Source organism: Scleropages formosus, chromosome 1 (genome assembly GCF_900964775.1).
Source record: "Scleropages formosus chromosome 1, fSclFor1.1, whole genome shotgun sequence".
Classification (NCBI taxonomy): Eukaryota; Metazoa; Chordata; class Actinopteri; order Osteoglossiformes; family Osteoglossidae; genus Scleropages; species Scleropages formosus.
The window spans coordinates 25,446,826-25,470,445 of NC_041806.1; the positions used below are offsets into that span (position 1 = coordinate 25,446,826).

Genomic DNA, 23,620 nt, shown 5'->3' on the forward strand with positions numbered 1-23,620 from the left:
CCTACTTGGAGAGCACGACCAATCCCTCAAGTGGATTGAGGACATGGTCAATGGGCTAATCCACGCCCTTTGTGATGGGGGAGTCCTCCAGATGACAGAGGTAAGTAAGTCAACTGCCTCGTCAGAAGAAAACGTCGCTGCCGCACCTTTGAGTACCCCACCTCTGGGATCCCACATCGCCACGCCAGAAAGGTATGATGGCACGCCAGAGCACTGCCAAGGCTTTTTAATGCAGTGAAAACTGGTGCTCAACAGCTCACCCTACCTGTACCAGTCTGATAAAGCTAAAATAGCCTTGCTGGTGTCATTGCTCACCAGTCCGGCACGTACATGGGCTACAGCGGGTTGGCGCACTCAGCAGAGAACTACCTACGCCGCTTTTCGCAAGAAGTTTGAGGTGGTGTTCGACCCCCCACTCACCAGCCGTGCCTCCAGCGACTGCCTCCTTCACTTAAAACGGGAATTGAACGGTGGCTGCCTATGCATTGGAACTCTGGACCCTGGCCGAACAGAGCAACTGGACCCCTTTGTCCCTCATAGCCTGCTTCAGAAATGGACTCCAAACACACATCCAAGCCAAATTGGCATACCATGGGGAGAATTGGACCCTAGACCGCTTTGTGGAGATCGCAATCGCGATCGATATCCTCGGTCAGGAGCTGATTCTGCGCCGCTGGACCATTCTCCCGCCTCGGGCTTCCCAAGGCATTGAACCGGAGTCCATGCAGCTGGGACAGGGCAGTTTGGACCCTGTGGAAAGGAGGCATCAGTTCCAGAACAATCTGTGCCTCTACTGCAGTGTATCTGGTCACGTCCCGTATCTGGGTCTGCACAATAGACTTGTTGCCAGGTACAAGCCCTCCTAGCGGCCGTATATATCCCCTGTCCTTGCCTGAACAGCAAGTCATGCAAGCATATATCCAGGAGGCCCTGGAAGAGGGCATCATCAGGCCCTCAACCTCACCTGCCTCTGCCAGGTTTTTCTTTGTTGGTAAAAAGGATGGGGATCTCCATCCTTGTATTGATTATTGCGGTTTAAATGCTATAACCAACTGTTATCCTCACCCATTACCTCTTATCACAGCTGCCTTAGAAAGGATTCATGGAGTTACAATCTTTACCAAGTTGGATCTCAGGAGTGCTTATAACCTCATCCGCATACATGATGGGGGCGAGTGGAAGACAGCATTTAGCACCTCCCAGGGTCACTATGAATACCTGGTAATGCCTTTCGGTTCATCAAATGCTCCCTCAGTGTTCCAGGCATTTGTAAACCATGCCCTAAGAGACTTCATCAACCGCTTTGTGCTGGTGTACCTGGATGACATCTTGGTCTTTTCGTGCACCCAAGAAGAGGACAAAATGGAATCCCTGCCCACGCCTTCCCGTCCCTGGACCCATATCGCAATCGACTTCCTGGTGGACCTCCCCATCTCTGAGGGTAAGACTGTGATTCTGTCCGTTGTTGACAGATTCTCTAAAGCCTGTCATTTGATTCCTTTTCCCAAGCTCCCATCTACCTTGGATACAGCCGAGGTAATATTCCACCAGGTATTCAAGCTGTTTGGATTACAGGAGGATATTGTCTCAGATCGAGGCCCACATCTTACCTCAAGAGTATGTAAGGCCTTCTGGGACTGGTTGGGCATCCAGGTAAGCTTGACCTCCGGTTACCTTCCCCAGGCCAATGGCCTGGTGGAGCGGCTCCAACAGGACATTGCCCAGTACCTGTGTTCCTATTGTGCTAGGAGACAACACCAGTGGGTCTGGTTCCTACCCTGGGTAGTATACGCACACAACACCACGCCACACTCGGCCACTGGACTGTCCCCTTTTCAGTGTGTGTTGGGATACCAGCCAACCCTGTTCCCATGGCAGACCCCCTCTAGCCAAGTCCCGGCCATGGAGGATTTACATTTACATTTATTCATTTAGCAGACGCTTCTGTCCAAAGTGATGTACATCTCAGCAAAAGCACAATTTATGCATTACATTAAGAGAAAGAGACAAAGCTGCAGACATGAAAGTCTCAAGTAAACCTACTTTGTTACCTACCACTTTCTTCACCGAGGTTCATCATTCAAGTAGGTGCATAAAACACAGGATAGACAAATCCTGATACTCTCCCACCAATTTTTTTTTTATCATTCTAAGATACACAAATAAGCAAGCACAATGCTGGCATAGTGGCTGAATAAAGGTTGTTTCTGGGGGTACTATGAAGTTACGATGCGTGAACAATTATATCGTAAATGAGCTGGAGAGATCTTGGGCGAAGTGGATCCAGAAAAGGTGAGTTTTCAGACCCTTCTTGAATATAGACAGAGTTTCTGCAGTTCTGAGTGACAGGGGAAGGTCATTCCATCACAATGGAGCCAGAACATCCAAGCTTTACCTTTCGTGCGTGGGACCACCAAGCGAGGTGAAGTAGACGAATGAAGGGGTCTGCTGAGGTGTAGTGGTTGATTAAGTCTTATAAATAGCTGGGAGCAGTTTTATTGATGCATTTGTAGACAGTAACCAGGGTCTTGAATTTGATTCTGACAGCTATAGGAAGCCAGTGGAGAGAAATGAGTAGAGGAGATATATGGAAATGCTTTGGCAAATCAAACAGAACTCGTGCAGCAGCATTCTGTAAAAGCTGCAGAGGTTTGATGGCTGTAGCAGGAAGGCCACACAGGAGAGAGCTGCAATAGTCCAGACGGGAGGTCACCATGGCCTGGACAAATAGTTGGGCGGAGTCAGTAGTGAGGTAGGGATGGATCCTACGAATATTATGCAGGATGTATCTGCAGGACCGGCTTGTGGCTTCAATATGCTGAGAGAATGACAGACTTGCGTCAGTTGTTACTCCCAGACTCTTAGCCAAGGAGGTAGGTGAAATGAGTGAGTTGTTCAGTTTGATCGACAGATTGTGAGAAGAGGACAGGTCAGCTGGGAGGTAAAGAATCTCTGTTTTGGAGAGACTGAGTTGGAGGTGGCGATCATACATCCATGAAGAGATGTCTGACAGGCAGGCAGCAATGCATGCGGAGATGTCTGACGCACCAGGTGGAAAGGAGAGGAAGAGCTGGGTATCATCAGCATAGCAGTGGTATATGAATCCATGGGAGGCTATGATCGGACCGAGGGAGGAGGTGTAGATTGAGAAAAGAAGAGGACCCAATACCGAGCCCTACAGAACACCAGTTGAGAGAGACAGAGGGGAAGAACGAGCACTCCGCCAGACCACTTGACAGGATCTGTCAGATTGGTAGGACTCAAACCATCTTAGTGCAACACCTTTGATCCCAAGCTGGTTAAGAGAGAAGAGTAGAAACCAGTAATTGACAGTGTTGAATGCTGCAGACAGATCGAGGAGGATGAGGACTAAGTAGAGGAAGGCAGCTCTAGCAGCTTGGAAAGCGTCAGATACTGCCAGAAGGGCGGTCTCAGTGGAATGACCAACTTTGAAACCAGACTGATAACCATCAAGGAGATGGTTCCAGATGAGAAAATCAGACAGTAGATGACAGGCTGCCCACTCTAGGGTTTTAGACACGAATGAGAGGAGAGACTGGTTTGTAATTTGCAATCACGCTGGGGTCCAGGAAGGGATTTTTTTTTTTAACAGAGGTGAAATTAGAACAGTTTTGAAGGCAGCTGAGAGCAAGGAGTTGATGATCGTAGAGATGAAGGAGGAGAGTTGCGGGGAAATGTTCTGAAGGAATGATGATGGGATTGGATCAAGCGAGCAGGTGGTGGCTCTGCGCAATATCAGGAGGTCAGAGACTTCAGATTCGGCTTGAATTTGGAGAGGATAGCTTCACAGGGAGGTCCAGCATGAACTGGCCAGGTTGATGGTGAGAATTTATCAGTGCCTGCTTTGACTTTGTCTCTGAAAAACAAAGCAAAGTCATCAGCAGTGAGAGATGAGGGAGGAAGAGGCGGTGGGGGACACAGAAGGGATATCAGATATTTACATTTCCAGTAGTGCTTGTTCAAGAGTTTTGCACATCAAGGTCATGCATAAGATGCAGCAATACATTTGCTGCAGTTCAACCTGTGGTGTAAATATCAGAATAGCCGTTACCCCCAGTGTCTTTGGTGTAGGTGGACGGTTGCCCTCAGCTTAACCACAGATGAGTCACAGTCTCCAGTTGATGGTTGTTTACAAACTGCAGGAAATTTGACAAACTATTTTGAAAAACTATTAATTATAATTATAAGAAAACTATTCAGGACTTAATGCTCTATTTTACATGTACATGTCCTGTAGGTGACCTGTAGGTATGACCGTCCCTTGCTGCAGATGAAACAAGATGATACAGAAAACCACTTTGCAGTTTTACAGGACTGATTATAGTTGAATTCATCCAACATTCATGCTTTCATCCATGCCAAGATGAAGGGGAAAAGGTGGCTCAACCCAATATTAATATGTAGGGTTTGAATACTAATCCAAGCACCATATTTCTGTTTTTTTAAATTTTTTAAACATCTTTTCTATTTCTTTTTCCATGTCTTTAAATGTCTGCAAACAAGAAATATATTTTCGCTCCTATAAATGTGCTTTTTGTCTTGTAAAAGTAAATGCAGTCTTTGGGATTTCATTATTCAGTGATTACTAAGAAAACATACTGTACTATACTGTATAGGTAATGTGCTTTAAATTTTACAAATGATTGGTTTAAAGCAACATATTTTAGCTGCAGAAAGATATTTTTGAATATTGTCACTAGACTATACTACTTCCAAAAAAGTATTGTAAACAATGACCATAAGATGAAAACACAAAAACAAATGTAGATATGAGAATTTAAAAAAAAAAAAAAAAACCTGTGTTCAGGCATTATAGGATCTGTAACAGAGAAAGCAGGCATATTATTATTAATTTATTTATCAACACAAAAGACTTAAATGGATATCTTCACAGCAGCAGTTTGGGGTAAGAAAAGTTTTCAAAATTGTATGACAAAGCAGCACTAATCCTGATGTATTTCTGGAAAAAAGAAAGCACACATAAGACAAATCTGTAAATGTGAAAACCAGCGCAGACCTGGTGCAGAGAAAGCAGAGTTTTTCTGCAGTTTTACTCTGTCACTTCTACTACCCTCACCTCATATACACATGTGATCCTTATACATGATGGGGCTCAATGGAAGACTTTCAGGTATATAAACCATGTTTATTCTTGTGGGTACAGACATTTTGGCTAGAGCTGAAGCCCTGTGCATATCAGTCCCTCTCCCACTGGAGGAGTGTGGACCAGAGCAGCTCACAAAGGACAGAAAATGTACTGGAGGAGAACCGAGGACAAAGGAATAATTATTGGTACCAACTCATTATGGAAGTTAAGCAAAACTGGGTTGTCTTTCCATTGGCCTTGGTTATTAAAGCATGAAAGCAGATTTTTAGTGGTGTTTTTCTTTAACCTGACAGCAGGTGGTACAGTTGAAAAGGATCGCATGACAGTCATGGTTAGTTGTCAGGTCAAAGATGATCAGGTTTTCTGATGTTCACCCCAAACGTTGACCAAGTGTTTCATTAAAAAAGATTGAAATATGGAAAGTAGAAAAATACAAATGATTTCTGTCACAGAAGTATGTGCTCCTCTCCACCCAAGTTCTTCACTGACGCTTATTTCAAGGTATATATTTATGTCACTCAGAAAACACCTGCAAAAACTTTCTAGATAAAAGACACTGAATTCTGATTTTGTGCTACAACTGGGGTAAACAAAAAAAAAAAAACTGAGTGAAAATAGAAAAATGCTATTTGGTCAAAAGAAATTGTTACTACTGAGTTTTTTTCAAAACAATGGGCTCTTTTAATCAACATTATTTCATAGAATGTTTTATTTAAAGATTTTTTAAAGAGGTATACAATCACAACTAATCAATACAGTCATATGCACTTAATGGGGCAAAATTTCAAGTCGTTATGAAGGCTCATTCGATTTTTGAAATTAACACATTGTTAGGAATTTCTGTTGTTTAGCCCCACACCCTGTACTTTTATTAATAAAATTTTGTTAACAATGAGTTACACTTTATAAAAATTAACATTTTTTAGCCAAATCTGGTAACTAGGAGCTTTGATGCCTGAAGAGCCTCTGCACAGGAAGATGAGGGTCACACCCTTGGTGCCACTTCTTCCTCGAGCCTGTAGGGGGTGCTCTGTTCCCAGAGCTGGACGGCCACACCTGTTCTGGGTTCACAGTGAGTCCCTGCTGTAAAGGTGGAGAGCTGAAGAACAGTCTTCACTGAGCTTTGTCACCTGTTGTCAGTCCACACTTTGTAGTGTTGCACCTGTTTCGCTTTAAACACAGGGACAGCTGGTTGAGTAGTGGTTACAGCCACTGTCTTTGGGCCAAATGGTTCCAGGCTTGATTCCCACCTCTGCCTGCAGTACCTTTGAGCAATGCACTTACCCTGAACTACTTCAGTAAGAACTACCCAGCTGTAGAAATGGGTAAGTAATTGTAAGTCACTTAAAGAAAAGTGTCAGATACATGAACAACTGGATCTGTAACCTGTGTCATTATTGCAATGATTGTTTTTCAGAAACAGTTTTTAGTGACAGCAGGACTTTAGGAAACATTCCAGTCACTGTCATCAATTTGTCTTCCTTACTGTTCTACTTTAACGTTAAATCTCACCACAAACACATGGTGTGTCACTACGCAGGACGAGCTGGTTCCCGCAGAAAGCAGTGACCAGACTCTGACACAGCAGTGACACCAGAGCAATTATTATTCTGTATTCACAGTGCAAAGAATTCACCAGAACTGTAAATCCACCCATGCTCCCATCTCATTCTTTCTAAACATGATACATATGATATTAAACACGTATTACAGATGTCATAAACATATTCACCATTTTATTTGCAGATAAATAACTGACCACAACTTTTGACAGGAGCAGCAATAAAAAATAGGAACAGGAAACGTGAGCTAAAAACTGAACAACAGTAATATCACAGATAAGCAGGAAGTGTTTTCTGGTCTCCAGGAAGCTGGTGTCTCTGGTCACCGTGTGTCATTCACTTGGACGAAAACTGTACTTTGAGTCCACAACATGAGCACAGTTCTTTTTGTCCTCTTCTGTCTTGTTTTACCACCAGGTAAGATTTGTATCACTCCTCATATATTATTCTCCTGCCTGCAAATTATGCACATGTGAAAAAGCAGGAGATTAAAAAGTTTTATTATATACTGCTTGGTAGTTGCATCGTCTCATATAGATTTCCTTTATATGGAATGCAATTAATAAATTCAATTTAAAATTCACAAGTAAAATAAGACAAAAAGTGCTCTGTCATTTAAAACATTTAAAACATTCGACACTGAGTATGTACTATTTACTTTGGTAAATTATTACGCAGTTAAACTTAATCTGTATCTTGACATGTTTTTCTGCGTACACTTTTATCCATGCTTCAGTTTTCCTATATATGACTAAAAGGTGCAAAAGAATTTATTGTTTGCATAAAAATATAATTTCCAAAATTTCAGTTTTGTATTCTTATGTGTTTATTTTATATTGAAAGAAATGTATGATTCATGACTAAGAAAACTTCAGGATTGAATGTATTAGCCGTTAAAGATAAATGACCAAATATTTTTGTTTGTTATTATGCTTGTAAAAATTAAAAAAAGCCCAGAGAAACACTGGACCTGGAGAAAAAAAGAACTGCTAAGAATTACAATTGATTATGAATTTGCTTAAAAATTATTAACAAGGATTAACAAGCTCAAAATATAAAGAATACAAATGTAGATTCTAATTTTAATTCATGAATTTGTGAGCTCACAGTAGGGGGTGCGGTGGCGCAGTGGGTTGGACCACAGTCCTGCTCTCGGGTGGGTCTGGGGTTCGAGTCCCGCTTGGGGTGCCTTGCGATGGACTGGCGTCCCGTCCTGGGTGTGTCCCCTCCCCCTCCGGCCTTACGCCCTGTGTTGCCGGGTAGGCTCCGGTTCCCCGCGACCCTGTATAGGACAAGCGGTTCTGAAAATGTGTGTGTGTGTGTGTGAGCTCACAGACATTAGAAAAATTACTTTTACAGTCACATCACAGGCAAAAGTTCCTGTATAAATCTAAGGAATGTTTTGTTACAACTTATGCATTTTTAATCTGCGATATGTGTTTGAAATAAATTCACAGTTAATGTTCCTGATTCACATTAATGTTCCAATGTAAAAAGTGTCATTTTGTCCACGGACAACTGTTTATACATTTTAAGCAGAACAACAGAGCATTTAATAGCAGAGTGAGAAAGCCACAGAACACAAACAGATCACATGATAAACACAACAGTGGTAAGAGTAACAAAAAGACACTTAGCAGCTGCCTGTACAATAATTTCTTCGCTTAAGAAGCTGGTTTTAACGGTAACTGAGGCAACTGGTGCAGTAGTGGTTAGAGCAGCTGCCTTTGGATCCAAAGGTTGCATGGAGAAAAGTGTCAGATAAATGTAACTGACAGTTAATGATGAGAATTAACATTCAGACACATCACACACATCATCTGAAACCACTTGTCTCATACGGGGTCACGGGGAGCTGGAGCCAAACCCGGTAACACAGGGCGAAGGGCTGGAGGGGACACACCCAGGACGGGACGCCAGTCTGTCGCAAGGCACCCCAAGCGGGACTCAAACCCCAGACCCCTCTGAAAACAGTACTTGGTCCAACCCACTACACCCCCTGAATTAACATTCAGCAGCACCTTAATGAGTTCAACTCTATGAGAGAAGAGAATTTCACAAGTCTTAGGACAGCTTTTATTTTCTCACTTACGTGATGCTTTTTTTTTTGAAGTGACTCACACTGTTGTAGCTATTTATAGTTTTTCCCCTCTTATTTATGCATTTGGATAGTATCACCAAAGCATGTAATCATAAGTACCTTGAAGAAGATGGGGTTTGAACCAGCACCCTTCAGACCCACAGACTGCTGTGCCACCCTTACCCATGCTCTACCTTAACCATAAAGTGTACTTCTCTATGTCACTCAGACACTGCTGTCTTTGCAGGTGCTGGAAATGTACCGCAAAACACAGGGAGATGGTTAACTCTTCAGAAAGGAGAATCTGTCACCATCCCATGTTTCTATCATCCTTGGTACAAGAATTATGTTAAACAGTGGTGCAGCGGTTTAGAAATCTTTTCCTGCACTGTTATGGCCAGCACTGACTCTCCACAGGTACACAGGGTGTCCATCACCGATGATCCCACCCAGGGTGTGTTCACAGTGACCATGAACAATGTGCAGGAGAGCGATTCTGGTACATACTGGTGTCTTGGAAAGTACGGGGGTTGGAATGAATTGGATGATCCCTATTACATTACAGTCACTGGTAAGAAGCCTTTAGTATAATATTTGCAATAATTACTACGTTTCAGTGGATATTGACAGTACATTCGGTGACACAACATTCTACACAGCAGTCCTCATACAGCAGTCCATCTTTGGAGGAGGTCTTATAATCTCTGATCATTGCATTTACATTTACATATATTCATTTACCAGACAGTTTTCTCCAAATCCACTTGCATCTCAGAGAGCAATACAAAAAGTGCATTACGTCAACAGAAGGAGAGATTTAGATGCAAACACACGATTCTTGAGTACAGTCAATTTGTCACATTCCACAATATAAACCAGTGCACATCACATGAGGAGCTAGAAATTATTTTGTTTTTAATTTTAATTATTAAACAGATACCACAGTACACACTGATTGACCACATAGTAAATCAGAGGAGAAGTGAGTCTGAAAGAGACATGTTCTGAGAACCTTCTTGAATGTTGAGAATGCTGAGAGAAGTTCAGCAGTTGTGAATAACAGAGAGTGAGATGAGAACCAAAAACCTTTATGCATAAGAGCCTTATAATGAGGGTCACAGACACAAAGTTCAGACCTGAAAGATAAACTGAGCTATGGGAAGAATTTGCACATGAATCTGATTAAATAACTCACAGGAAAAATGTACAGACTGAGGTTAAAGGAAAACAGAGCCTCTGTAAGGACTGGTTTTATTTGGGTTAATACGCTCATCACTTTTCCTCATCCGTTCTGTCTCTGTTTCCAGACACTCCAGATATGTCAGTGAAGGACAACATGGTGGAGGCGCAATCGGGGGACAGTGTCACTGTACACTGTTTTTACAGCCACAGTTACAGAGACAGGGAGAAGAAGTGGTGCAGATCAGAAAAGAACAGTTTTTGTGTAAGATCCTGGACCAGAGGAAAATCCCAACAGAGAGTGACCCTAAAGGTGAACTCTGCACTTGGGGTCTTCAGTGTGACAGTGAGGGACCTGGAGCAGAAGGATACAGGCTGGTACTGGTGCTCTGTTGGAGACCGACAGTTTCCTGTTCATATCAGTGTAACTCAGAAAAGACAGAGTAAGTGAAAAACTGAACAGAAATAAAAAGAAAAAACAGTTCAAAGTGATATGAAACTGAGAACCATCATATGTGTTTAACATAATAAATGAAATATTTTGATGGTGTGAAATTAATACCTGTTCTACATTTCAAGAAGCAGATTTTTGTCAGATAGATTTTGAATCTTCACTTTAAAATATAGCAAGACTGATTTTCTTCACTCAATCAGGGTTGATTTCTGACTCATTGCAGCAACTGCAGCACCAATAAACCCAACGAGTTTAACTGAGAAACAACCATCGACTGCAGTGACCACAGATACACCTTCAGCTTCAGCTATGTTTGTCTCCAATTCCAGTGAAAGTGAGGATTACAGAAGGAAAACAAAAAGGTACTTTATAGGTATTTCTCTTCATTATTCATTTTACTTTATTCACATTACATTATTCATTACTCTTTCTCAACTCCAGCAGCAGTTTAACTGTAAATGCTGGAGAGAAGATGACTATGGACAGTCAGAATAAATCATTCCCCTTTCTTTGTTAATGGAGACAAACTTAATTCAAGTTCATTAAATATCTTGCCTAGACATAAGGATGTTGGCAGATTTAAATTTTTTTTTGGAAATCGGAAATTTTTTAGTTTTCGCTTGAAAGTTTGATGTTTTAGTTTCCCATGTTTTACTTGTGCTGTTAATGTGTGTTGTAAAAAAGCAGTGAAATGTGTTAGAGGACCCCATCAGCTTGTGAAGATGCTAAACTGAAACATTGCACCTTTTGCTGTACAGTCGTTCTATGCTGCTTACACTCCTGTCATCATGTGGACTTCTGCTGGTTCTGGGGGTGGTTGTCATAGTAACCAGGAAGTTGTGTCAAAAACGTAGTAAGTTTCTTTTTCTGCCGAAATCAAAACAATGTCCTAGAATTTTTGACAAAATGATAGCAGAAGTTATTTCCCTTTCAATAAGAAATATGATAGAGATGATAAATGTACTGTGATTAGTGTGAACACTTTAACATCTGCTGACAGACATGTTTTTAAAGCAGACAACTTTCTTTTCACACTTTTTCAGAGAATAACAAATCAGCGAGAAGAGAAACAACCAATAGAGTAAGTTGTCCATAATTTAGCTGATCTCTCAGTCTTAGCTAATATAATTGTCGAAAATAATTAATACAATAGATCTCCTGGACCTTCATTTACAGGTTTTCAGTAATGACATTACTTTAGGTTATTTTTCTTTTGTTAACTATTGTTCCTAAATGTTGCAGGTTTGAATCTCACCCCTGACTGTAGTATCCTTGAGCAACGTACTTACCCTAAATTGCTCAAGTAAAACTCCCCAGCTGTATAAATGGGTAAATAACTGTAGGTAGATTAACATTGCAGGTTGTTTTGGAGAAAAGGATGAGCTAAATTAGTTAATGCAAATGTGTTTGAAATTAATCTCTGAAGCACAGTACACGCACATTGACTGAAACCACTTGTCCCAAGCGGGGTTGAGCTCCCGGTTGCTCAACCCCGCAACACAGGGTGCAAGGCTGGAGGGGGAGAGTACATACCCTAGATGGGATGCCAGCTCGTCACAAGGAACATCAAGTGGGGCTCAAACCTCAGAAGCACCAGAGAACAACCACATGCCAAACCCACTGCCCCACCGTGCCCCGTGTTGCATACTAGAGATTGCTAAAAGAGAGCCCGACATACAGTATGTGAAGGTGTATTGCTGTGTGAAACTCACTGTATCTCTTCTCTCACAGATACATATAGACCCTAACTGTGCCACAGATGTCACATACAGCACTGTGGTCATCAAATGTCATGGATCACGAAACAAAGTAAGTTCAGTTAAATTATTACTTTACAGACAAGCACTTGCATATATATTGCTGAATATATAATTGAAACAACAATCTTTTTTTTGGTGGTTAAATTCCTTTTTTCATAGGAAATCAAAGAACAATTCTATAAAGAGCCTGATGATGCAGTGACCTACAGCTCTTTGGTGTTTCACCACTAACAGGTGAGTGTATCACATGCTTGCATTTCCAGTAGAGCTTGTCAAAGAGATTTGAACATCAAGGTCATGCATTAGATGCAACAACACATTTGCTGCAGTGTAACCTGTGCTGTAAATACCAGAATAGCTGTTACCTCCAGTGTCTTTGGTGTAGATGGACGGTTGCACTCAGCTTAACCACAGATGAGTCAGAGTCTCCACTCAATGGCTGTTTACAAACTCTTTTTCAAATAGCATCTATAAATATAGTACAGCTGTTTAGTAGCCATTTCCTTCTCAATGATTTGCCCGTGTTCTCCAGTAAGTCGCCTCATATTGTTCGCTATCACTGAGATCTTGCACAAAGTGTTCAGCAGCTCCACAACAGAGGCAGAACAAAGTTCAGCACTAAAAACTGCACAAAGTTTGACAATTCTTTCTACATTTGTCTGAGACTTTTCTCCAAAGTTCTTTGCAATGTTAAGCTAACAATTATTTACCCATTTATACAGCTGGGTAGTCTTCCTTCAGGATTTTCAGGAGATGTACCTTGCTCAAAGATACTACAGCTAGAAATGGGATCAAACTTGCAACCTTTAGAGCCAAAGGCAGCAGTTCTAACCACTACACTACCAGCTGTCCTTGTTTTTTCAATACATGTACACCCTGTATAATGAGATGCAAGTTTATAAGAGTTCCTAGTTGACAAGAGTGTGGAATGTTATGAATTTCATTTACTAAGTTCTCACCTCATAAAAAACACCTTAATGGAAAAACATGATCTCCTCATTTCTGCTCTTTCACGGCATGAGGAAATAGAGAAAGAGTGCCATCAATGTCAGAGCTACCAAACAGACCATGTTTTTATAAACTGGGAGAATACGACTGACATTACAGACACCAGACAAACTTTTTTTCTCCTCTCCTTCATCTCAGGTATCCAAACAACTGCATGTAATCTTACCTCAAACTGGAGGTTTACCCTTGTGTTTATTTTATTTGTCTTTTCTGGAAAGAGTCAGTCACGTATCACATATCTGTCCAACCATCCATCCATTTTTTTTTCCGCTTGTCCTAGTAGGGTTGCGGTGGCAACAGGGAGAGCAGAGAGGCCCAGCTGCCCCTGTCCCCCGCAACTTCCTCCAGCACAACCTGGTGTATCCTCAACCATTCCCAGGCCAACTGTGAGATATAAGCCCTCCAGTGGGTCCTGGGCCGACCTTGGGACCTTGTCCCAGTTGGCCGTGCCTGGTATGCCTCCAAAGGGAGGCGCCCAGGGGGTGCCCTTATCAGATGCCCAAACCACTTCAGCTGGCTCCTCTCAATATGGAGGAGTAGCGGCTCTACTCTGAGTTCCTCCCGGATGTCCGAACTCCTCACCCTATCACGGAGAGTGAGTCCCAACACCCTGTGGAGAAAACTCATTTCAGCTGCTTGTATCCCACAAAGTTCATGACCATAGGTGAGGGTAGGGACGTAGATCGACCGGTAAATGGAGAGCTTCGCCTTATGGCTCAGTTCTCCCTTCACCACTACAGTCCGGTACAGCGATCGCATTACTGCTGCCGCTGCTCCCAGTCTGCGGCCGATCTCACGTTCCCTTCTCCTCTCACTTGTGAACAAAACCCCAAGATACTTAAACCTCTCCACCTGGGGCAAATTCTCTCCCCTTACCTGGAGAGGGCATGCCATCCTTTTCCGTGAGAGAACCATGGATTCAGACTTTGAGGTGCTGATCTTCATCCCAACCACTTCACGTTCGGCTGCAAACTATTCCAGTGCGTGTTGGAGGCAACCATGTGACGGTGCAAAAAGGACAACATCATTGGCAAAAAGCAGAGACGTCACCTTCTGACTCCCACACAGAATGCTCTCCTGACCTCGACTGCGCCTTGATATCCTGTCCATGAAAACCACAAACAGGAGTGGAGACAAGGCACAACCTTGGCGAAGTCCAACACCCACACTGAATGGGCTTGACTTAATGCCGAGTATGCGGACACAGCTTTCGCTCCGTGTGTACAGAGACTGAATGGCCTGCAGTAGTAGCCCCGGTACCCCATACTCCCTAAGCACCTCCCACAGAATTTCCCCGGGAACACAGTCATAGGCTTTCTTCAAGTCCACAAAACACAGGTAGACTGGATTAGTGAATGTCCCATGTCCCTTCAATTATCTATGAGAAGGTAAAAAGCTGGTCCACTGTTCCACTGCCAGGACAGAATCTATATTGTTCCTCTTCAATCTGAGGTTCAACTATTGGCCAGAGCCTCCTTTCCAGCACCCTGGCACAGACTTTCCAAGGGTGACTGAGAAGTGTGATACCCCGATAGTTGGCACACACTCTCTAGTCCCCTTTCTTAAAGATAGGGACCACCACTGAGTTTACTGATCCAAAGGCACTGTCCCCGAGGTCCATGCAACATTGCAGAGGCGTATCAGCCATGACAGCCCTACAACATCCAGAGCCTTAAGCAGTTTCGGGCAAATCTCATCCACCCCCGGTGCTTTGCCACCATGGAGATTACCAGCTACCTCAGTGACTTCCACCAGGGAAATGGACTCTGACAGCCTGGAAGCCTCTGGCCCTGACTACTGTAAGGGAGGCATATCTCTCGGATTTAGAAGTTCCTCAAAGTGCTCCTTCCACCTCCCGAATGTTGTCATCCGAGGTCAGTTTCTCCATTCTTGCTGAGCACAGCCTCAGCGAAGTTCCTCCATGCCCCTCCTGAGCTGCCGGATGGTTCTCCAGAACCTCTTTGAAGCCAACTGATATTTTCCATACCCTCTCCAAACTCCTCTCGTGCCCTGGATTTTGCTTCTGCAACTGCTGCTGCTGCTGCCTTTTTCGCCTGCCGGTACCTGTCTGCTGAGTCAGGAGTCCCCAGAGCCAACCAGGCCCTAAAGGCTTCCTTTCTCAGCTTGATGGCTTCCCTCACCCCTCGTGTCCACCAGCGGGTTCTCAGGTTGCTACCCTGGCTGGCACCAACAAGCTTTTGGCCACAGCTGTGCCTGGCTGCTTCCACAATGGAGGTTTTGAACAGAGTCGCTTATGGCCATACCACCCTGAATACATCCATTCAGACTCCATTGTCCCCTACCTTCTCTGGGACATGGGACAAGCTCTCCCAGAGGTGCAAGTTAAAATCATTCAAGGGCCTTTGACAGTCGTTCCCAGCACACCCTCACTAAATGCCTGTCCATCAGTTTTCCCCGCCATCTGATCCAACTCACCACCAGATGGTGATCGGTTGACAGCTCAGCACCTCTCTTCACCCGAGTGTCCAGAACATGTGGCCTCAGGTCAGATGAAATGACTACAAAGTCGATCATTGACCTTTGGCCCAAGGAGCTCTTGTAGCATTACACTCGTGAGCATCCTTGTGTTCAAAGATGGTGTTTGTTATGGACAAGCCATGACTAGCACAGAAGTCCAATAACATTTCACCATTTGGGTTCAGACTGGGCAAGCCGTTTTTCCCAATCACCCCCCGCCACATTTCCCAGTCATTGCCAACGTGAGTGTTGAAGTCCCCCAGCAGGACTATGGAGTCTGTAGGTGGGGCCCTGTCCAGAACCCCACCCACCCTCTCCAAGAAGGTCAAATTCTCTGAACTGCTGTTTGGTGCATAAGCACACACAACAGTCAAACTTTTCCTCTCTGCGACCCTAAGTTGCATTGAGGTGACCCTCTGATCCACCAGAATAAACTCCAACTGTATGGCAGCCAGGCGGGGGCTTGTGAATATCCCCACACCCACCCAGCGCCTCACACACTGTGCAACTCCTGAGTAGGAGTGAGACCACCCCCTATCGAGGAGTTTGGTTCCAGAGCCAAAACTGTGAGTGAAGGTGACCCCAGCTATATCTTGTTGGTATCTCTCAACCTCCCGCACCGATTCCGGCTTCTTCTCCGCAGTGAGGTTACGTTCCACGTGCCAAGTGCCAGTTTCTGTTGTGAGGAGCCGCAGTGCCACACGCCACCCTGCCCTTTTCTTCTGCTTGATATACATCACACCCAACCCCCATGCTTGACCTTTCGTGTGGTGGGCCTATATGGGCCCCACGTTGCCTTTTTGGACTGAGCCCGGCCAGGTTACATGGGCTGCCCGGCCACGAGGCACTTGCCTAAGAACACCAATCCCAGGCCTGGCTCCAGGGTAGGTCCCGGTGACCCTATTCAGGGCAGGGTAAAAGTTCTCCCGTTTACTTTTTTCACGGAGGTTTTTGGATTGTGTTAGTCTGGATCTTCACTCCAGACCTGTTCGCCTTGGGAGACCCTACCAGGAGCATACTGCTCCCGACAACATAACTCTGGAGATCCCTAAGTTACGCAAACCCTTCCCCACACCAAGACCCTGATCTAGGAAGGGGTCTTACATATCCGGTTTGTGTTAATGTTTCACTTGACTCTCTTCATTTTCTTCCAGATGATGCTTTAGGAAATAATCTTAAAAAACACTTGTTTGGTACTTGTACTTATTAAATGACGATTTTCATAACAGGTTGTGTACGATACCAAGCTTGACATTTTATATTATTGTAATATTTTTGGAATTTAGCAAGGTCTCCATTACAGTTTTCCCACTTAAAAGTAATCGTAATGCCTGTTCTGATTTACAAGAAACTTTTATTTTGTATATTAGGGTAAAGGTGTATCATGAATGCAATGGAGATCTAAGAGCCTTTTTGCTCATCCACACTCTGCCTTTGTTTTGTCCACAAACACATACAGTACAGTCAAGTGAGAAATGTGCCATTAACCACTGCATTCCTTTTGAGGTTTTCATGCAGATTTCTGTGTTTTGCTAATTTCGGTGGTCATTAGTGTAAAGCTCTACGTATTTTGTGAAAAACATGTGGGTGTACCATAAAGTCTGTACTTAATGACCACTTCTATGTGTGCTTTCTGCAGGTGACCTGTCAGTGTGTGTCACCTGCTGCTGGTGATTCAGGATGATCCTGAAGATCTGAGAGCCTTTTTGCTCATCCACACTCTGCCTTTGTTTTGTCCACAAACACATACAACTACACTCCACATGTCATGCTTACAGTGGCGCACTCAGATGCTAATCCAAGAACCCCTGTAAAAGCAAGGTATTGTTCATTACAAATATTAATTATTTCATTGAGGTTATCAGTTCAACAGTGTGTCACCTGGGGAAGATGCACAGGACCAACCTGTGTCACACCTGCAGCTGTATGACCCACTTCCGCACCTGCAGGCTATTAGGGCACGTAAATATAAAGGAGGCAACTCGACCAGAGTCGAATGGAGAGCCTTACTTTGAGAAACCACAATGAGAGTTTTGCGCCTTGTACTTCTTGCTTCTGTTCCTCTCTGTAATCCTCCTTCCTATATCCCCAGTAACGACTCCCTGGCTCCCTGTCCTTCCCAACATTTCTGGCTTTGATCTTTGGGCTTAACTCTGTGACCGATGAACTCAAATCGCCTGACCCTTGCCTGTCCTGACCACTCTCTTGGCTGTCCTGTAAAAAAATAAAAGTACACCTGCACCTGAGTCCACCAAGTCTGTCTACTGTGTTTGTGATGACATGTTGGCAGTTTTTTCTTCGCAGTTGGAAAGAAAATTACATATACATACAATTATATACATACATTTCTGTAAATACACACACACACACACACACATTTTCAGAACCGCTTGTCCCATACGGGGTCACGGGGAACCGGAGCCTACCCGGTAACACAGGGCGTAAGGCCAGAGGGGGAGGGGACACACCCAGGACGGGACGCCAGTCCGTCGCAAGGCACCCCAAGCGGGACTCGAACCCCAGACCCACGGGAGAGCAGGACTGCGGTCCAACCCACTGCGCCATCGCACCCCCATTTCTGTAAATACTTAAAATAAAAAATTTAAAATGGTCTTTAAAACTTGAATTCATCGAACTTGTACTTTTACCGGTAACAAAAATCAAGCACAAACGAAATTTGACTGGTGGAACCTGTCCTACAGAACTAGTGTTGGCAAACCTTGAAAAAATACGCACCCACAACATCACAAAGTGAACGCATGCATAAAAATGAATTGCGCTTTGCTCTCATTATGCTGTTTTGACTATTTATTTGTTTCTTCTGTCAATGAAATAACTTTTTTTCAGTAAGTGGTAATGTATTGTAATGCTTAGAACTGCCACTTTGCAGTACAAGTTCAAAACCCACCTTGTACTATAATGCCCCTGAACAAGGTATCAAATTTACTGTTTCACTGGCACTGAAGAGGCAAAGAGATGGTTGTTTTTACTATTAATTTTTCTCTCTTCTTCTGTTAGATACTGCATTATTATCATTATTATTATTTATTTATTTATTACCAGCGGGGGCGTGGTGGTGCAGTGGGTTGGACCAGGTCCTCCTCTCCAGTGGGTCTGGGGTTCGAGTCCCGCTTGGGGTGCCTTGCGGCGGACTGGCGTCCCGTCCTGGGTGTGTCCCCTCCCCCTCCGGCCTTGCGCCCTGTGTTACCGGGTAGGCTCCAGTTCCCCGCGACCCCGTATGGGACGAGCGGTTCCGTAAATGTGTGTTTATTACAAGACACCATTGTCTGTAGTGACTTAAAATGTATGGATAACAAGAGCAGAATGTCATGATTCCACCGATATGTTGGTAAGAACGCAAGCGCAGCGATCATCACCCGAAGTGGCGTCGTCGTGGTCCGAAGGTAGTGATCCAATGAGTTGGGGTTGCAGGCGAAGATCGTAGCCCAATGAGTTGTGGTCGGGGTCCAAAGAGCAAAGGTCATTATCCAAAAGGAGATTGACAAGGAGTAAAGAACAATGCTGAGCATGAGAAAAAGCAAGGTTTCTCAATGAGAATCCACAACCACTGTGGGTCCTTGACCTGTAGTTTTGGGGAAACTTGATAAGGTCTAGAAAGGACATTCGCCTTGTTATTTTTGGAACCTGGATGACTTATGAACTGGTTTGCCTGTAATTTAACCTTGTTGGCTAATGTAGGTATTCTAATTTCCAATGGTCTGTCAACACCAGGAAGGGGTGAGTGATACCCTCAAACCAATGCCTCCATTCCTCTAGTGACAATTTAACTGCTAACAACTCCTGACTTCCCCACATCATAATTAATTTCTGTAGGTGACAATTTGTGGAAAAAATGGACAAGGAAACATTTTGGGGGATTGCCCTGTCGCTGGGACAAGACCACAGCCACACCCACCTCTGAAGCATCTACTTCCATGACAAAGGATAAGGTGGGGCCTGGGTGTCTTAAACAGGGGCTTAGTAAGGTATTCTCCTTAGGTCTTCAAAAGCCTGTACCGCTTCCTGGTTCTGATTAAGGTGTCAAGGGGTTTCCTTAGGCATGGCCGTCAGAGGCGTAGCAATGCTGCTAAAGCCCCAAATGAAACTCCTATAATAAATTAGCAACACCCAATAATCTCTGCAGCTGCTTCACAGACTTGGGTTGTGGCCAGGAAGACACCGTTTCAACTTTCTTGGGGTCCATGGCCACACCCTGTGGACCCAAAACAAACCACAAGAAGATTACCTTGTCCGTGTGAAATTTACACTTTTCACTCTTAACACAGAGCTGATGGTCCAATAACCATTTCAAAACATCTCTGACATGTGAAACATATTCCGCATATGACCGGGAAAACACCAGAATATCCATGTATACCAAGACATACCTATTTATCATATCCCTGAGTACCTCATTCACAAATGCCTGAAATACAGAGGGTGCACTGGCCATACCAAAAGGCAAAACAAGATACTCGTGATGGCCCAGGGAAGTGCTCAAGGCAGTCTTCCACTCATTCTCTGGGGGGGTGGGTGTCTTAAACAGGGGCTATAGTAAGGTGTCTTCCTTAGGTCTTCAAAAGCCTGTACTGCCACCTGGCTCTGATTAAAGCATCAAGGGGTTTCCTTAAGCAAATTACTGAGTTTTTAGGGTCATGGGAACTTTCAGACCTTTTTAATGTCATGAGAATGTTTCAAACAATGTTTGTATTTATGCTCTTTTATCAACATAAGTTTGGAATTCATGTCTGAGACAATAACACACACGATAGGGTCTCATTTTATTCACACACACACACACACACACACACACACACACACACAGTCTGAAACCACTTGTCCCAACCGGGGTCGCGGCGAGCTGGAGCCTATTTATTTAATAGTCCAAGACCATGTAATTTAAATTATGAATATATCAGTCATGTCATGTCGTCTAGCAAGGAAAAGCGATGAACTCAAGTGCAGTGCTCGGAGGGCTTGGACAAAAGAATAGTCACTGGACAGGTGAGGGACAAACGTCATCAATAGGAGTAATCAGAATCGTTGTCGGGAAAGCCAGGCGAGAGCTCAAGAAACCAGAAAGCCAAAAACACAAGAAGCACGGAGCACCAAGTGGCACAGAGGACGGGGGTTGCTCTGGAAGAGGTGCTGCATGGAAGGGCTTCTGGGCTGCCCTTTTAGCCTGTGATCCTTTGACAAGCCGCAGGTGGTGCTGACAGTACCCACCCCCCACCCCACGGGTATCTCCAGCCGCCCTTACGCCTCCAAGGAAACCGGCCCCAAGGGCGTGGCACCGGCCGCTCCGGATGGTCCCTGTGGAAGGCAGCAATAAGGTTGGGGTTTAGAATGCCCCGGGCGCCGACCCAGGACCATTCCTGTGGGCCATAACCCTCCCAGTCGACCAGGTACTGCTACCGCGCACGTCATTGCCGGGAGTCCAGCAAGGACCAGACCGCGTATTCTGGGTCCCCAATGACCTGCACTGGAGGAGGCGGAGCGACCGAGGAGGACGGCTAATGGAGCGAGATGCTACAAGGTTTCAGTAGGGACACATGGAATGTGGGATGTACCCGCATATCTGGGGGCAGTTGCAATTTGTATGTCACCAGCGTGATCCATAGCACTACCCTGTATGGGCCGATGTATTGGGGGCTCAGCTTCTTGCAGGGTAGCCGCAGCCAGAGGTCCCGGGTAGACAACCTGATGCGTCGTCCGGGCACAACGGACAAGGACCGGTGATAGCAGTCAGCCTGTTGTTTGTACCGCACTGCACTCCTCTGGAAGTGTTCCCGGACCGACCGCCATGTGTCGCCGCTCATCTACAGACTCAGCAATTCTGACCGCATGGGGACGGGCACATATTCTTTCCCTTCAGGCTTGTTGGAAGGTACAGGTTCAGAGACCTGGGCCATATGTAGGTCTGGGAAGAACTGTCATCGCATGGGGGCAACCATACACCATTTGGGGAGGATGCTCTCGGGGTTTTCTGGGGCCGGCTCGGGGTAGTGGAGCAGGGCATCTGCCTTAGTGTTCATGGAGCCTGGTTGGTAAGAGACAGTGAATCGGAAGCATGTAAAAAACAAAGCCCAGCGGGCTTGGGGGGAATTGAGCCGACAGGCCTTCTCGAGGTACTTGAGGTTGCGATGGCCTCTCAACACCAGAAACGGATGAACTGCCCCCTCCAGCCATTGTCGCCATTCCTCGAGGGCCAGCTTGATGGCCAGGGGCTCCCAGTTCCCGATTTTGTAGTTGCATTCAGCTGCAGACAGCTTGCGGGAAAAGAAAGCACAAGGGTAGAGTTTAGGAGGGTTTCCCTGACGTTGGGAGAGAACAACTTCTACTCTCAAGAGCGAGGTGTCCACTTTGACCACAAATGACAAGAAAGGATCGGGATTGTTGAGCACCGGAGCCAGACTGAAGCGCGTTTTCAGATCTTGGAACGCCCTCTCAGTGGCTTCACTCCAAGGTAGTTGGGGACCTTTGGTGGCCGTGAGGGCGGTGAGTGGGGCTGCGAGAGAGCTGAAACCATGGATAAAGCAACGGTGAAAGTTTGTGAACCCCAGAAAGTGCTAGAGCGTCTTCACGGTGTTGGGTCAGGGCCAGGCCGCCATGGCACTTACCTTCTGAGAATCCATGGCCACCCCCTCAGAACTCAGGATGTACCCCAGGAAAGACACCTGGTCCTGGTGAAAAGGCATTTCTCACCTTTCACATACAGGCAGTGACTGAGGAGCCAGCGCAAGACAGCCCGAACCTGTTCAGTGTGCTCTTCCTGGGTGTGGGAGAAAATCAGGATGTCGTCCAGGTAGACCAACACACAATGGTTAATGAAGTCCCTGAGGACGTGGTTCACGAACGCCTGGAAGACTGAAGGAGCATTGGACAAATCAAACGGCATCACCCAGTATTCATAATGGCCCAGGGAGATGCTAAAGGCGGTCTTCACTCATCTCCCTGATGGACCCGGATGAGGTTATACGCATTCTGCAAATCTAATTTGGTAAACACGGTAGCCCCATGAATCCACTCCACGGCAGCAGTAATGAGTGATAATGGGTGCGGGTACCTGACAGTGATGGCATTCAGCCCCGGGAATCAATGCAATGAAGCAGACCCCCGTCCTTCTTACTGACGAAGAAGAACCCGGCGGAGGTAGGCGACGTGGAGGGCCTGATGATCTCCACATTCAGGGCCTCGGTGATGTCCTCCTGCATGGCTTTCTATTCGGACACAGACAAGGGGTATACGTGGCATCTGGGAGGTGCGGTCCTGGGCAGGAGATCAATCACACAGTCCCATAGTTGGTGCAGGGGTAGTTCCCCCCTGCTCCATCGGAACACCAGGTTGTGCCTGACCAATCAGGGGAAGCCAAGGATAACCGGGGTGTTGAGTGCCCATATCAGGAAGATCGCCAGGTCCTCCTTGTGACAAGCCCCGATTGAGATCCAAAGGGCTTCAGTGCATGAGGTCACCACACCTGAGCCCAAGGGTTAGCCGTCCAATGCGCTGATCCGGAGCTGGCGGTCACAGCTCCGACCCGGGATGTTGTGGTCTTGGGCGAACCCAATGTCCATGAAGCAGCCGGCGGCCCCCAAGTCAACCAAGGCATGGATATCCAGGTGAGTCTCTCCCCAGGCTAGGCATAGCGGCACTGTGAGTTGCCCTGACCGGTACCTGGGACTCACCTGTGAACCTATGTTCAGGGGCGTGGCATCCGCAGTGAAGAGACAGGTGGTCCTCAAGGCAGCAATGCCTCTCCCCAGGGTCCAGCCTCCACTCTCTGAACAGCCTTGGTTGTAGGTCCTCCTCCTGGGACGCAAGGACCTGGGCGGGTATCCGACTCCGGGCCAGGTGGTCCAGAGTTCAGGCCATCTCCACCAGGCAATCAAATGTCCAGTCCTCTCCCCTGTAGGCTAGTTCGGTCTGGAGCCGGGAATGAGCTCGTTCCGGAAGCAAGTCTTGAGGGGGGCT

The 23,620-nt window shown here is 45.4% G+C and overlaps 1 long non-coding RNA gene across 1 annotated transcript; it reads left to right on the top strand.

The window, feature by feature from the left end:
• The first annotated feature begins 10,698 nt into the window (after positions 1–10,698).
• LOC108930968 (uncharacterized) lies at positions 10,699–12,147 on the top strand. The gene is made up of 4 exons (XR_001965878.1): positions 10,699–10,765; positions 11,162–11,256; positions 11,447–11,484; positions 12,135–12,147. It is a non-coding gene; the product is annotated as an uncharacterized LOC108930968 (long non-coding RNA).
• Positions 12,148–23,620: the final 11,473 nt, after the last annotated feature.